The sequence below is a fragment of the Podarcis bocagei genome (assembly GCF_964188305.1).
Source record: "Podarcis bocagei genome assembly, chromosome: 3".
Classification (NCBI taxonomy): domain Eukaryota; kingdom Metazoa; phylum Chordata; class Lepidosauria; order Squamata; family Lacertidae; genus Podarcis; species Podarcis bocagei.
In genome coordinates this window covers 14,406,083-14,418,427 of record NC_138127.1, presented here as the reverse complement: position 1 = coordinate 14,418,427, position 12,345 = coordinate 14,406,083, and positions in this window count along the sequence as shown.

The window sequence follows — 12,345 nt, the reverse complement described above, 5'->3', positions numbered from 1 at the left end:
CGGCAAGACCTAGGCTCTGTGGTTTAACCCACAGCGCCACCCGCGTCCCTTACCCAGACCTAATTCTTTTAAATTAAGTGCGTAAACAACACAGGTTTGCACAATGCTGACTGAGCCTGCTTTCGCAGAAGGACTCAGAAGGGCTTTCTTGAGAAGGAGCCCAGCACCACCAGCTAGTTATGAAAAAGGGCCACGGTTTCCACAGCAGACTCTATCTTGTAGGCTTTAGCCTGTATTTCTGGGTGATTGTTAGGAAATTTAACACAGGGACATCAGTTCCCCGTGCGGAGGCGACGGCATCTGGTCCGCGTTAGACTTGGCAAGTTTTCTCAAGGGTGCCACTTTGTGCTTTTAGATGGAGAAAGAAGACCCCTCGGACCAAAGTATTCACTGGCGGCGATTGGTGTTAAAAACTTTTCTTAAGAGAAGTATACTACAAGCAACACAAAAGCTTTGCTATATATAAGACTGTATGTAAATCCCATATCCACTTCACTTCTCTGTCTTGGATTTCACTGTAAGCGTTTGAAGAATGGGTTTTTCACGTTCACAAGAGTGAGCAGAAACAAATGCTTTAAGCCACTTACCGGTATTTACTAATACTAAACAAAGTAATATCGTTTTATAGTAAATATGTTAGTTTATAGTGAAGGTACTTTAATTGCATTCCTGGGGTAATTCTAAAAATAATAAACCATCAAAGTAGCATTAAAGCGTTAATCTAGCCTTTGTCAGGCATGGTGGCTTAAAACACAAGTTTCTAATTCTTATTTCAATAAACATTAGCAGGCGTAAACCTACTACCTGTGTGTTAACCTTTTAAAAAATACTACAAAGCTCGTATTTTTTAAAATACGATTCTTAAGCACTGAACAATTCAATAATAAAGCAAATATGTGTACAATTGTTCTTTCATATACAAGGTTTTTAATATCATTTACAATATATGAAGAAAAAAACAAAACACTGGTCAAAAGATTGGCTGTTTGTAGTGTTCTTTTTAACAAATTTGTTGCAATACCATGACATATTATATTACAAAGTATACACGTGGCATTATCCAATGAACCACTGCTTAAATACATATGTTAATTAATTTAAATGTGTGAACTTTTTTTTTTTAAAAAGGCTAGAATTAAGACTGAACAAAACAATAGCAGTTTGCACGGAACAGTTTTCAGAGGATGCTCTACCTTGCAAGAACAAAAGTGTTTTTCACACTATAAAGATGGGGAAGAAAAAGAATTAAACTTTTCCCTGAAGATGCCAAATAAATCCATAATTTTTGGGGAGCTATGGCAGAATGTTTGGGCAGATCAGTAGTCCCCACATTCATGTTTTTGACTCAGATGTGAGCCAGCAGGAATACTAGAGAGTTCTTGCAAGAGATTTATCACCTCTTCTGACAGACATCCATATACTTAGCCATGCAGAATGTACTGTCTATGCTAGACTCACTCTCATTACTGTCATTAGCACAAACAGGGACAGCTCAAGAGTATTTTGTTTTGTTTTTCTGCCATAAGTGGAGCAAAGTGATTACCGTCCCACACAAACTAAGCATGTGACCCACACCCTCCTTTCCTGTGGCATTGCGATGGATTCTGGGCTGCACTTGGGAGTCCATGTTGAAAGCAAACCAAAATGTACTCATTTTGAGTTCATGGCGCACGCCTCCATTGTCTCCTGAGAACTCAATGAGTTCATATACTAATTTGAGCATGATAGGCATTATGTTGCCACTGGTGGTTCCCAGGTCTGCCTGTATGCTTCAGCCACCAGATCAGAGGACCGACAAAGGCTGAAGTGCATCTGATGATCCCTTAAACAAAACCCATTCACACTGCTCTGATAAAGGAGTCTTCTTGCTAGCCACACAAGTGCCAAGTGTTCAAAAATCAGAAGGGATTAGAGCTTTAGAGGCAGGTCGTAAATACTAATCTGTAAATGGAGCACATTTCTTGTTTCTTGTTTCTTTAATGTGGTTGCCATCCTGCTGGTTGGTTTGGGGAGAAGGAGGACTATGGTGCAGCAATCGCTCAGCAGTCCTACAGGAAGGCAAAGATGACCAATGTGCTGCTTTAACTGCACATATAAAACAAATGCCTCTGAAATGTTTCCATAAATGGAACCAAGTCACTCTAATTAATAACTATGGTCTTTAGAGGGCATGTTGAGTGAGTATACAACTTGCACCGTATGCTTCAGGTATTTTTTTCCACATAATATTGAAAAACTGCATTTTCCTAGTTCACATTTTGTCAACACATTACAAGCAGTGTCATGGGGAGAGCATGTGATCGACTAAGCCAATAGGCCGACAGACAGCTAGCCCAAGCCACGCACTCCAGCAAGTATTGTATGCATGCACCTATTGCTCTTTTGAGTGGTTTGAGTGGGCAGTGAGCAGGTCCCAGGTAGGGTGATGAATGAATGGCGGCAAGATGTATGTTCCCTACCTAGACTCTCCAGGTCAGCCTGCTGCCCTCAGGCATTGCAAAGAATGCTGTCCTGTTGCCAGCACTGAAATTAAACTCAAGTGCCGATCTAGTCGGCTTCTGTGACCACAGCAGTCTTTGATGGGAGATAAAAGTAATCATTGTTAATGGGTTGTAGCCAGTGTTGCAGAGTAGAGTCTACTCAGCGTAGACTCATTGAAATTAATGGACAGGATCAGCTTAGATACATCAATTTCAATGGACCAACTCTCAGCAGCACTGCGTAGGCTCCCATTTACTCTGCATCCACAAGCCATATCTGTCTGGATGTTCCTTTGGAAATACTGCGTTTTGATGTGTTTCCAAAACCAGCTTTGATCCAAATTGAGAAAAAGAACAACTTAGCTGTGTTTTAAACACTTCCTATCTCTCTTTTTTGGTAACATCTGTTATTTTTTCACTTACTTGCTTCGTATGTTGTCAGTAAAAATGTGGAAGTCATGATTATCGTCAGTACCCCTCACAGCTAGAATGAAATGTTCTCCTTCTGCTTTATTAATATTGCCCAAATGCCAGATTTTATTTATTCTTTTTTTGTGTGGGGATTGGCCTGTTTGTCCTATATCTAGAATGCAGAAGGTTATTGTTAGAAGATGCGCAGGTGAATGAACCACTGATGTTGTGGCTGACAATATTAGATCCTATAATAGTGTTGCCAGATAAGATGTGCCATATCTTCTTTAGGAACACTATTACAAGACCTATAGGTGCCACAAAATTCTTCCTTGTTTTCAATAGCTGTCGTTTCTCAAGGCCAAAGGGGGGCAACAAACCCTTTAGCTGCCCATAAAACTCTGTTAACTTTGCAGAATACAAGACAGTGTGCCTAACAAATGTTTTCAAAAAGATTTACAATACTGTATAAAAAAACACTTGGAAACAGCATATCTACTGGGGCATGTTGCCACTGATCTTAAAGGAATTTCAGAGGAAAACTGCAGCCCGAAACACCTGAACTACAACTTATCAAGAAGTCAAACACCATTGATTTGGGCCTGAATAGAGACAATGGTTTCCTTTCCCACTGCCAATGTTAATTAACTCAGCATTGCCAATCTGATTGTTTTTATTGCATATCACCGCTTTTGTAAAGAGTCACTGTGCTTACTTACATACATTCTAGCTCTGACTGAATTACTACTATCTGTGCATCTCGCATTTCAATTCCCTCTGATCTCACTCCTTAAAACTGCCTGCACCCCTTAAAACCATGTGTATAAATACCTGCAACTGAGGATTACCCTTCATGTCTCTGATGAAGTGGACTTTAATCCATGAAAGCTTTTGGCATAATAAAATGTTTGAGTGTTTCATGTGTCGCAAGACTTTGTTATTTTTGCTGCAACAAACACAACTACCCCTCTGGAAATTTGTCAGCTAATTAAGGTTGAGTTAGAATTCCCAAAGGATGAGATCACAGCAAACTTGGTAAAGAACAGGACAGGCTATTGTCTTGTTTTAGTGATGGTTTCTGAGCTTCAATGATAGACAGTGCAGTCCTCTACATGTCCATTCTGAACTAAGGCCACTGAGTTCAATGGTTTTTACTTCTGAGACTGCCATTACTCCTATAGAATTACATCCTTCATGTGCTTTGAGAAGTGTGAGTAGAGTCTTACAGATATGTAAAAGCACTTTTACAATTCATCATGAATTGAAAACTACTTACATTAATTTATAAATTAAGCCTCAGCTAGATGAAAATATCTCTGCCTAAGGTTTCATTCTGTGTTGTTTTAAAATCAAAACCTAGATTCTGCTGTACTGGTTTAAAAAATGTTTTAGTTGTTATTAAGGATGTTTGTAAATTGCCTTGGAACATATATAGAATTATAGAGTTGTAGAGTTGGCATGGATCCCAGCTTCTTACTCAAGGTGATTTGCAATCAACATTTTAAAATAAAATCAGCACAAATAATATCAAACCATGAACAAAACATGCCCAGACTCAACCACAAACAAAATACCAGACTAAGGTCCTGCTTATAGCCTTCCCATAGGCATTTGGTTGGCCACTGTGCAAACAAGATATTAGATTCAATGGGTGTTTGGTTTGATCCAGCAACGCACTTGTGGTGTTCTTAACAAGCAAGACCAAACCAGAAATGACCAAAGTACAAGAGCTCATTGATGAAATGCTTGCACTATATCTTTCAGTAAATGGTTGCCATGGGAAGTCATGGGAACCACCTAGTATGTGCCATCACTCATGAGTTATGTATTTTTGTAGCCAGTGTTAATCAATTGGATTTCATGGGGTCATTTGTCTCCACCAATCTTCCACTGACAGCCATCCAGCTGGAAGATAGTAGTCAAGATGGAACTAACCACAGAATCAGATACCATTGCCTATCAGTATTCCTTAAATAATACGTTTGTTAAGGGTGTTGCTTGCTGTTAAGAGTTGTAAATTCCCAGCACTTTGGAACTTTGATTGGACATGAAAAACTCAACATGCTAAATCAAAAGGTGTCCTTTAGGATGGATGATAAGGACTATCAATGGCTCCTAGTCAAGATGTCTGTATACTATCTCCTGCATCAGAGGCAATATGCTTCTGAATATCAGTCGCTCAGAGGTGGGGGGACAGCAGGAGAGGACTACTCCTGGTTAGCTTTCCATCTAGTTGACCATGTGTCAGGAATGAGCCAGCTCCAAATGGAACTTTACAGCCATTTGGCACAGGCTGAGCAGAGGCCAGAGCTGCCAGCATCGAATCCCTCTGACCTTGGATGGCCGGTTGCCAAGGGAACAGCTGAGAGTGGGCTGGAACACAGCCAAAGCTCTCAGGAAGCTCAAACAGGCGCGAAGAGACACAGAGACAGTCTTTCGGAACAGGAAGAGGATGGTGCTGATCCAATAAGTCCGAAGAGTTGGCGAATGGGAGGGCTGCTGGACAAGAAGCAAAACAAGAGACGTAAGGGGCGAAGGTTCAATATCTTCTGTAGGAACCGGAAGCAGTCTTCAGAAGGGTCATCTTGAGTGAGAAGGTCAGCAGCTTTGTTAGAGCTGTCCGGAGCTATCTGTCTGTTTTTGCAATAAGTCCTCCTTTTTAATTACCTGCGCTTACAGTGTTATTAAGCTGGGAACCTGGACTCCTGACACCATGGTAGGAAATAGGAACCTGATCTAGATAAGCCTTTCATCTGATCTAACAGGACTCTTCTTACATTCATTTGTCAGATGAAGATGGTGATATATTATGCTATTTTTTCTAGAAAAAGAGGTGCTGGAACTCACCTTGAACACCTCCCTTATTCTCTTAGAATGGCAATGGCGCCCACCACCAGAGGAGCAGGAACTGAGTTCCAGCGAGTTCCAGCTGGAAAAAAGCCCTGATGATATATTTATTCATTTATACCCCACCTTTCCCTGATAGGCACTCAAGGCGGCTTACAGACAAAAATAAGAATGACTAAAAAATAGAAAACATAGCGCATTGGAACAAAAAAGTCTTCACCTGCCAGTAGAAGGCCAACAAGGAGGGAGCCAGTTTGGCTTATCTAGGGAGGGGATTCCAAAATCTGGGAGCAACCACTGAGAAGGCCCTTTCCTGTGTCCCTACCAAGCATGCCTGTGAGGGTGGCAGGACTGACGGAAGGGCCTCCCCAGAGATCTCAAAACCCAGGCAGATTCTTATGAGTGAATGAGGTCTTTCAGATAGCTTGGATCTAAGCGGCAGGTGCTTTTGCCAGTTCTGTGTAGCAGGGAGGGGAAAGGCCTTTCCTCAGTGCTCCAGAGGAACCACGTTCCTCAAAATCCGCTACTGATCATCCTTCTGACTCTGCACAAAACTGCTCGTTACATCCTTATTAAATCTGTGCCCATGAAGCCAACTTTTGAAAAGCAGCAATGCCGAGGAGGATAATTGCTTAATGACAGATAATGCTTCTTGCAACACTTGTGGTTGCTTTAATACATGGGAAAAGGCAGCTGATCTGGGGATGCAAGAGAAAGAGGCTCAAGATAATTAGGCGCTTGCAACTTACACCAAATAGAAAGATCTCATCTCATTGCAATAGGTGTGGGATGAAGGCACGAACACCCTTTAATGGGAACTTAGGTGCATTAGTTAATTGTAGGTAGGCACTGCTGTGCCTTCAACTTCTCAATTATTGCAGTGGTCTAATGAGCTGAGGAGGGGAGGTATCTGTGGGTCTGTGATGTGTTATAATCTATATGGGCTATACCTTTGTGCCCACCTTCCCTTTTCCACGTTTAAATTTGTGGCAAGCAGTGTGTTCTAAGCACAGAGGTAAGGGATGGGAGAATCCAGCAGTTTTTACTGTCTCAGTTTCTCTCTTTTTCTAATCTCCACATTTCTGAAGGAATTTGAAAATTCTTCAGCATTTTACAGCAAATTTGTCCTAGTAAACACATTTTTGCATGCAGCTGTGAATAACGTACACATTTTTGCAAGCCGTTTCTCCTAATCATTTTCTCTTATATATTCATTTTTAAGCACACTTTCCCCTAATATATACACATTTTGGCGACTGTATCACAAAATATGAATCAGTGGAATTTTGAAGGATTGTTTATTGTTTTTCAGTGTTTTAAAATTTGTTTGTTTTGGTAGATTCGGCTTTAAATGTACTGTATTTTTTGGTGTATAAGACTAGATTTTCCCCCTAAAAAATAATTTCAAAATTTTGGGGGCGTCTAATACATGGATACATCTCCCCTCATTTTCTTAAATCTGAGTCCGCAAAAATTGGGGGCGCCTTATACATGGGAAAATACGGTAAACTAAAATTTCTTCCCCCATCCCTATTCAGAAGTAAAACCCTATCCAGAGTTAAACTGGGCTTACTCCAAGATAAGTCTGCATAGGATTAACCATTTTTCTGCTGTCCACAGCAATTCTAAAAACAAAAAAACCCAGCGGTTCCCTTCCTAAAAATGCAATAGGAAAGCAATACAAATTCCTGCCAGAGGCATCTCATCGCTTTCTGTATCTCCTGAGCTACACACTGTACACGGCAGCATCCGTCATCCAAGAAGGCTGCACACAAAGTGAAGCACAGAGTGTGGCCAGTAAATGAGCACAGACACTACTTTGCTGCAAGTAATATTTAGAAAGGCACTTGGTGTGCTTGGAGCTACATAGAAGCTGTTTGCTGGAGTAGTACCCGCTTTGGGGTTGCTTGGTTTTAGGCGCCAGCTGAAAACCTGCCTCTCGCATCAAGCCTTTTAATATAGAGCAGGATCCTCAATCCTGGCTGGAAGCCCAATGAGGCAATCTAAGCTTCTCTATTTAGCGTCCAGGGGGGATTTTGAAAAATCGCCAAAATGTCTGGGTTTTTGCCAATGGAACGAGAAAGTGTGTGGCAACCCTAGGTTATGTGTGTGTGTGTGTGTGTGTGTGTGTGTGTGTGTGTGTGTGTGTGTGTGTGTGTGTGTGAACTAGCCTACTGTACAAAAAAATTACAAGTGTTGCTCTGCTCACTTTTACCTTAGCCACCACACTCATGTAGCCCCCAGAGGAGGTTAGCCAGAAGCTAATGTAGCCCTTGCAGTGAAAAAGTTTCCCCAAGAAGATAAAGTCCCTACCAGAGAAGAATGGCAGATTTAAGTTGATGGATTATGCCGAAATGGCAAAAATCATAAAAGTTGAAGGAGGAAATGACTAACAATAGGACCCACAAAGGGGAAGAGGGAAGTCCATGAGATTCTTTGGAATCTTGCCTTGATGTTGTATGTTGGATATGCAATTGTAAAACTTTAATCTGAAAACCAATTTTTAAATATATATATATATATTTTAAAAAAGAAAAGAAAAAGTTTCCTCATCCCTGCTGTAGAGCGGACTGCAGAAAATGGTTAGGTGTGTTCTATCTAATGCATTGCCGATTTATGTTTCCTCCTTTTTATTACCGTTTGTTTAATGCGTTTGTCGCTAACCCTTGGGGTCCTAGGATTATGGGTGGGGCAAACGTTTTTAACATGAAGTAAATAAAGACCAAAAGAGACAACAACATGCAAATGGTGAACACGGGGCGTGCTGGGTTGGAAGATTTAGGACAGAGAAAAGAAAGCACTTCTTCACACAACACGTGGTCAAACTATGGAACTCGCTTCCCCCAGAAGGCAGATTAGACAGATTCATGGAGGAAGAGGCTCTCAGTGGCGAGCAGCCATGATGGCTATGCTCTGCCTCCATAGTTGGAGGCTGCAATGATTCCTAATGCTAGTTGCTGGAAACCACAGGAGGGGAGACAGCGCTTGTGCGCATGTTATGCTCCGTGGTTTCCCACAGGCAGGGCTTTCCCCCATCTTTATAGAACTCATGTCCGGCAACTCTCAAGTGGGCGCCATGGCCATTCTAAGAGAATGAGGGAGGGGTTCCTGGTGAGTTCCGGCACCTCTTTTTTTCTAGAAAAAACAGCACTCCTCACAGGCATCTGGGTGGCCACTGTGAGAACAGGATGGATGATTCAGAAGGCTCATCTGACGTTCTCATGTATTATATTATATTGGGATGCTGGTGGCGCTGTGGGTTAAACCACAGAGCCCAGGACTTGCCAATCAGAAGGTCGGCGGTTCAAATCCCCACGCCGGGGTGAGCTCCTGTTGTTCAGTCCCTGCTCCTGCCAACCAAGCAGTTCGAGAGCACGTCAAAGTGCAAGTAGATAAATAGGTACCGTTCCGGCGGGAAGGTAAACGGTGTTTCCGTGTGCTGCTCTAGTTCGCCAGAAGCGGCTTAGTCATGCTGGCCACATGACCCGGAAGCTGTACACCGGCTCCCTCGGCCAATAAAGCGAGATGAGCGCCGCAACCCCAGAGTCGGTCATGACTGGACCTAATGGTCAGGGGTCCCTTTACCTTATATTATATTATATTATATTATATTATATTATATTATATTATATTATATTATATTATATTATATTATATTATATTATATTATATTTTCTATTATTCTATTCTATTCTATTCTATTCTATTCTATTCTATTATTATATTATATTATATTATCTGTCATAGTTTCATTTGATGATTGCTGTGTGTAATATTATTATGATGACCCTCATATCCCAACTTGCTCCCAAGGAGCTCAGTGTAGCATTTGTGATTCTCCCTTTCGATATTTTATCCTCACCAACAATCCCACAAGGTAGGTTAGGCTGAGAGACTTGGCTCAAAGTCACCCAGTGACTCAAGGTCACCCAGTGGGTTTCACATGGCTCAGTGTGGATTTGAACTCTGAACTCCCACGTCCCAATCCGCTATATACTGTCGTGCTGTAAACCACTCCGGGTGTTCAGTAGCAGAAGAGCACCATGTAAAGTGCTAACCATTATTCCAACGTTATCAGCCCAATCCTACGGAGGTCTGTGTGGTGGTGGGAGTCCTTGCTGGAGAAACCACCAGTCCTTAAGCCTTGTTGGCTTGTGCTAGTCCAGGCTAGAAGGCAGAGGATAGGAACAGTTTGTTCTCCACCCCACAGCAGATGAGTGTTTCCTAATTGCTCTCCTATTAATATTGGAGAGGCAAGGAGAAAGTAATTATACCAGCTTCAGAGCTAGCATCATCGTTGTTTTAAGCCAGTTTGGTGGAGGTATGTCATGGAAATCAGTGCACACTCAAACAATAGTGGCTACATTTCATAACTTGCTGCAACAGCTTGGGCAAATTAATGTGTCTTTAACCAACACCGAAATAAAGTAAAGTTGGTCCCATGCACACTTCTGAGAGGTGTGTGAGATGCGATTACAAATCTCCCAGGTCACATCCAGCTTAGATCTGAGTGACTGCCAAGGCATAATCTGAAGCCAGTCTCACCACCAATCAGTTATACAAACTCCTCAGCTCCAAAACACATTAATTTCCTCCATTTTTGTATTCCATATTTCTTCCATCTTGGAACCCAAAGCAGCAACTACCTGGTTCCCTAGCAGTCACCCACCCACCAGGCAATGGCCAGGCGGCTGAGGTCACCCTCTGCTCAACCAATTAGGATTATTAGGGGTGAGAGTCTCCAGTCTCAAATGATTTGAAATTGCTCTCTGTTGGCCTTCAGATCTGCCTCTTAAAAAAAAGAAGCCCAAAGAAACAACAGCAACTTAGTTCTAAGAGTGAGGAATTAAAAGGAGACAGAGAAATAGCAATTCCCCCTTCCAAACTGAAGAGGGAAGACGAACTTTTATTTCAATCTGGAATGCAGAATATATACATTTTTAAAAAATATGAAAAAATGGGTGAGGTAATGTAACTGTTTGTTTATTGGGCTCTTCTATTCACTCGCCAGACCTGACTCTCTCTCTCTCTCTCTCTCTCTCTCTCTCTCTCTCTCTCTCTCTCTCTCTCTCACACACACACACACACACACACACACACACACACTCACACACACACTTGTGGAAAGCAACCCTGCCTTTAAATAATAACATCTACATAACCGGTTATTCAACATATAAAATTATGTGTTAACCTTTGTCTCTAATTATAAGTTACCCAAGCATACTGAGACATTGATAGGAATATGATAATTTTAGAGTTTGGAGACAGGCTGTCTTCTCGCTTCAGTTCACTTTTCTAATTAAGATCATTATACTCAGCACACTGAGGTTGATGCACAACTCAGATAAACATATGCCCAGTGGATTCCATCAGGCTTCATTTCTAACGAACAATGTTCCACCGCTAATTCGTATTTTTATGTTGTGGACTGCATTGTGATCTTTGGACACAAATTTTAATAATAATAATAATAATAATAATAATAATAATAATAATAATAATACCACCTCTTGAGTTCTTGTTCTTCCCAAACCCACTTACCTGAATAAGCCCATCTAACCCTATAACGAAACAATTTATCTTAACTGCAATGAAGTGATGCTCTTCAGTTTATATTATTAAATGTCATGGCATTTGCTTTCAGGACACAGTCAACCTTTGCAGAATAAACTTTAAACAGAGCTTCTGCCAAAGAGTCTTCAAAGAGCATGGGCAATCATTTCGTGCCAACCACTTTGTGAGAAGGGTTACAGGTAATTCGTTTTTCACTAGAAACCCGTGCATATTGTTGCATGCAGTTTTTGGGGAGCAGGCTGTATGCCAAGACCCTTCTATTGCCTGGGCCCCTCTTCTAATTCTAGGAATGGCCAAGCTAGCTTCCTGGTGAGGTGATGGAGCATTAAGGAGAACAAAGGGAATGGCTCTGTGCAAGAAGGCAAATGGGTGGTGCCCCCTCCCACAACTCGCAGATTGTTAGGAAGACAAAGCCAGAGTTTAGAGTGGAAAGTTTTGATTGATGTGAGCTAGAAGCGAGAGCTGGACCATAAAGAAGGCTGATCGCCGAAGAATTGATGCTTTTGAATTATGGTGCTGGAGGAGACTCTTGAGAGTCCCATGGACCACAAGAAGATCAAACCTCTCCATTCTGAAGGCAATCAGCCCTGAGTGCTCACTGGAAGGTCAGATCCTGAAGCTGAGGCTCCAATACTTTGGCCACCTCATGAGAAGAGAAGGCTTCCTGGAAAAGACCCTGATGTTGAGAAAGATTGAGGGCACAAGGAGAAGGGGACGACAGAGGATGAGATGGTTGGACAGTGTTCTTGACGCTACCAGCATGAGTTTGACCAAACCGCAGGAGGCAGTGGAAGACAGGAGTGCCTGGCGTGCTCTGGTCCATGGGGTCACAAAGAGTCGGACACGACTAAACGACTAAACAGCAAAGCAGCAAGATGGAGGGGGGAGGGAATGGTGCTTGATTTCTGTTTGAATCCAAGGCTGCAGCTATGGGGGAAGCAAGGCTCTGTTGGGGTGTTAATGCTGTGAACCTCTCCATCATAGGCTCAAATTGTATATATGTGTAACAAAAATAATCATATATCATAAA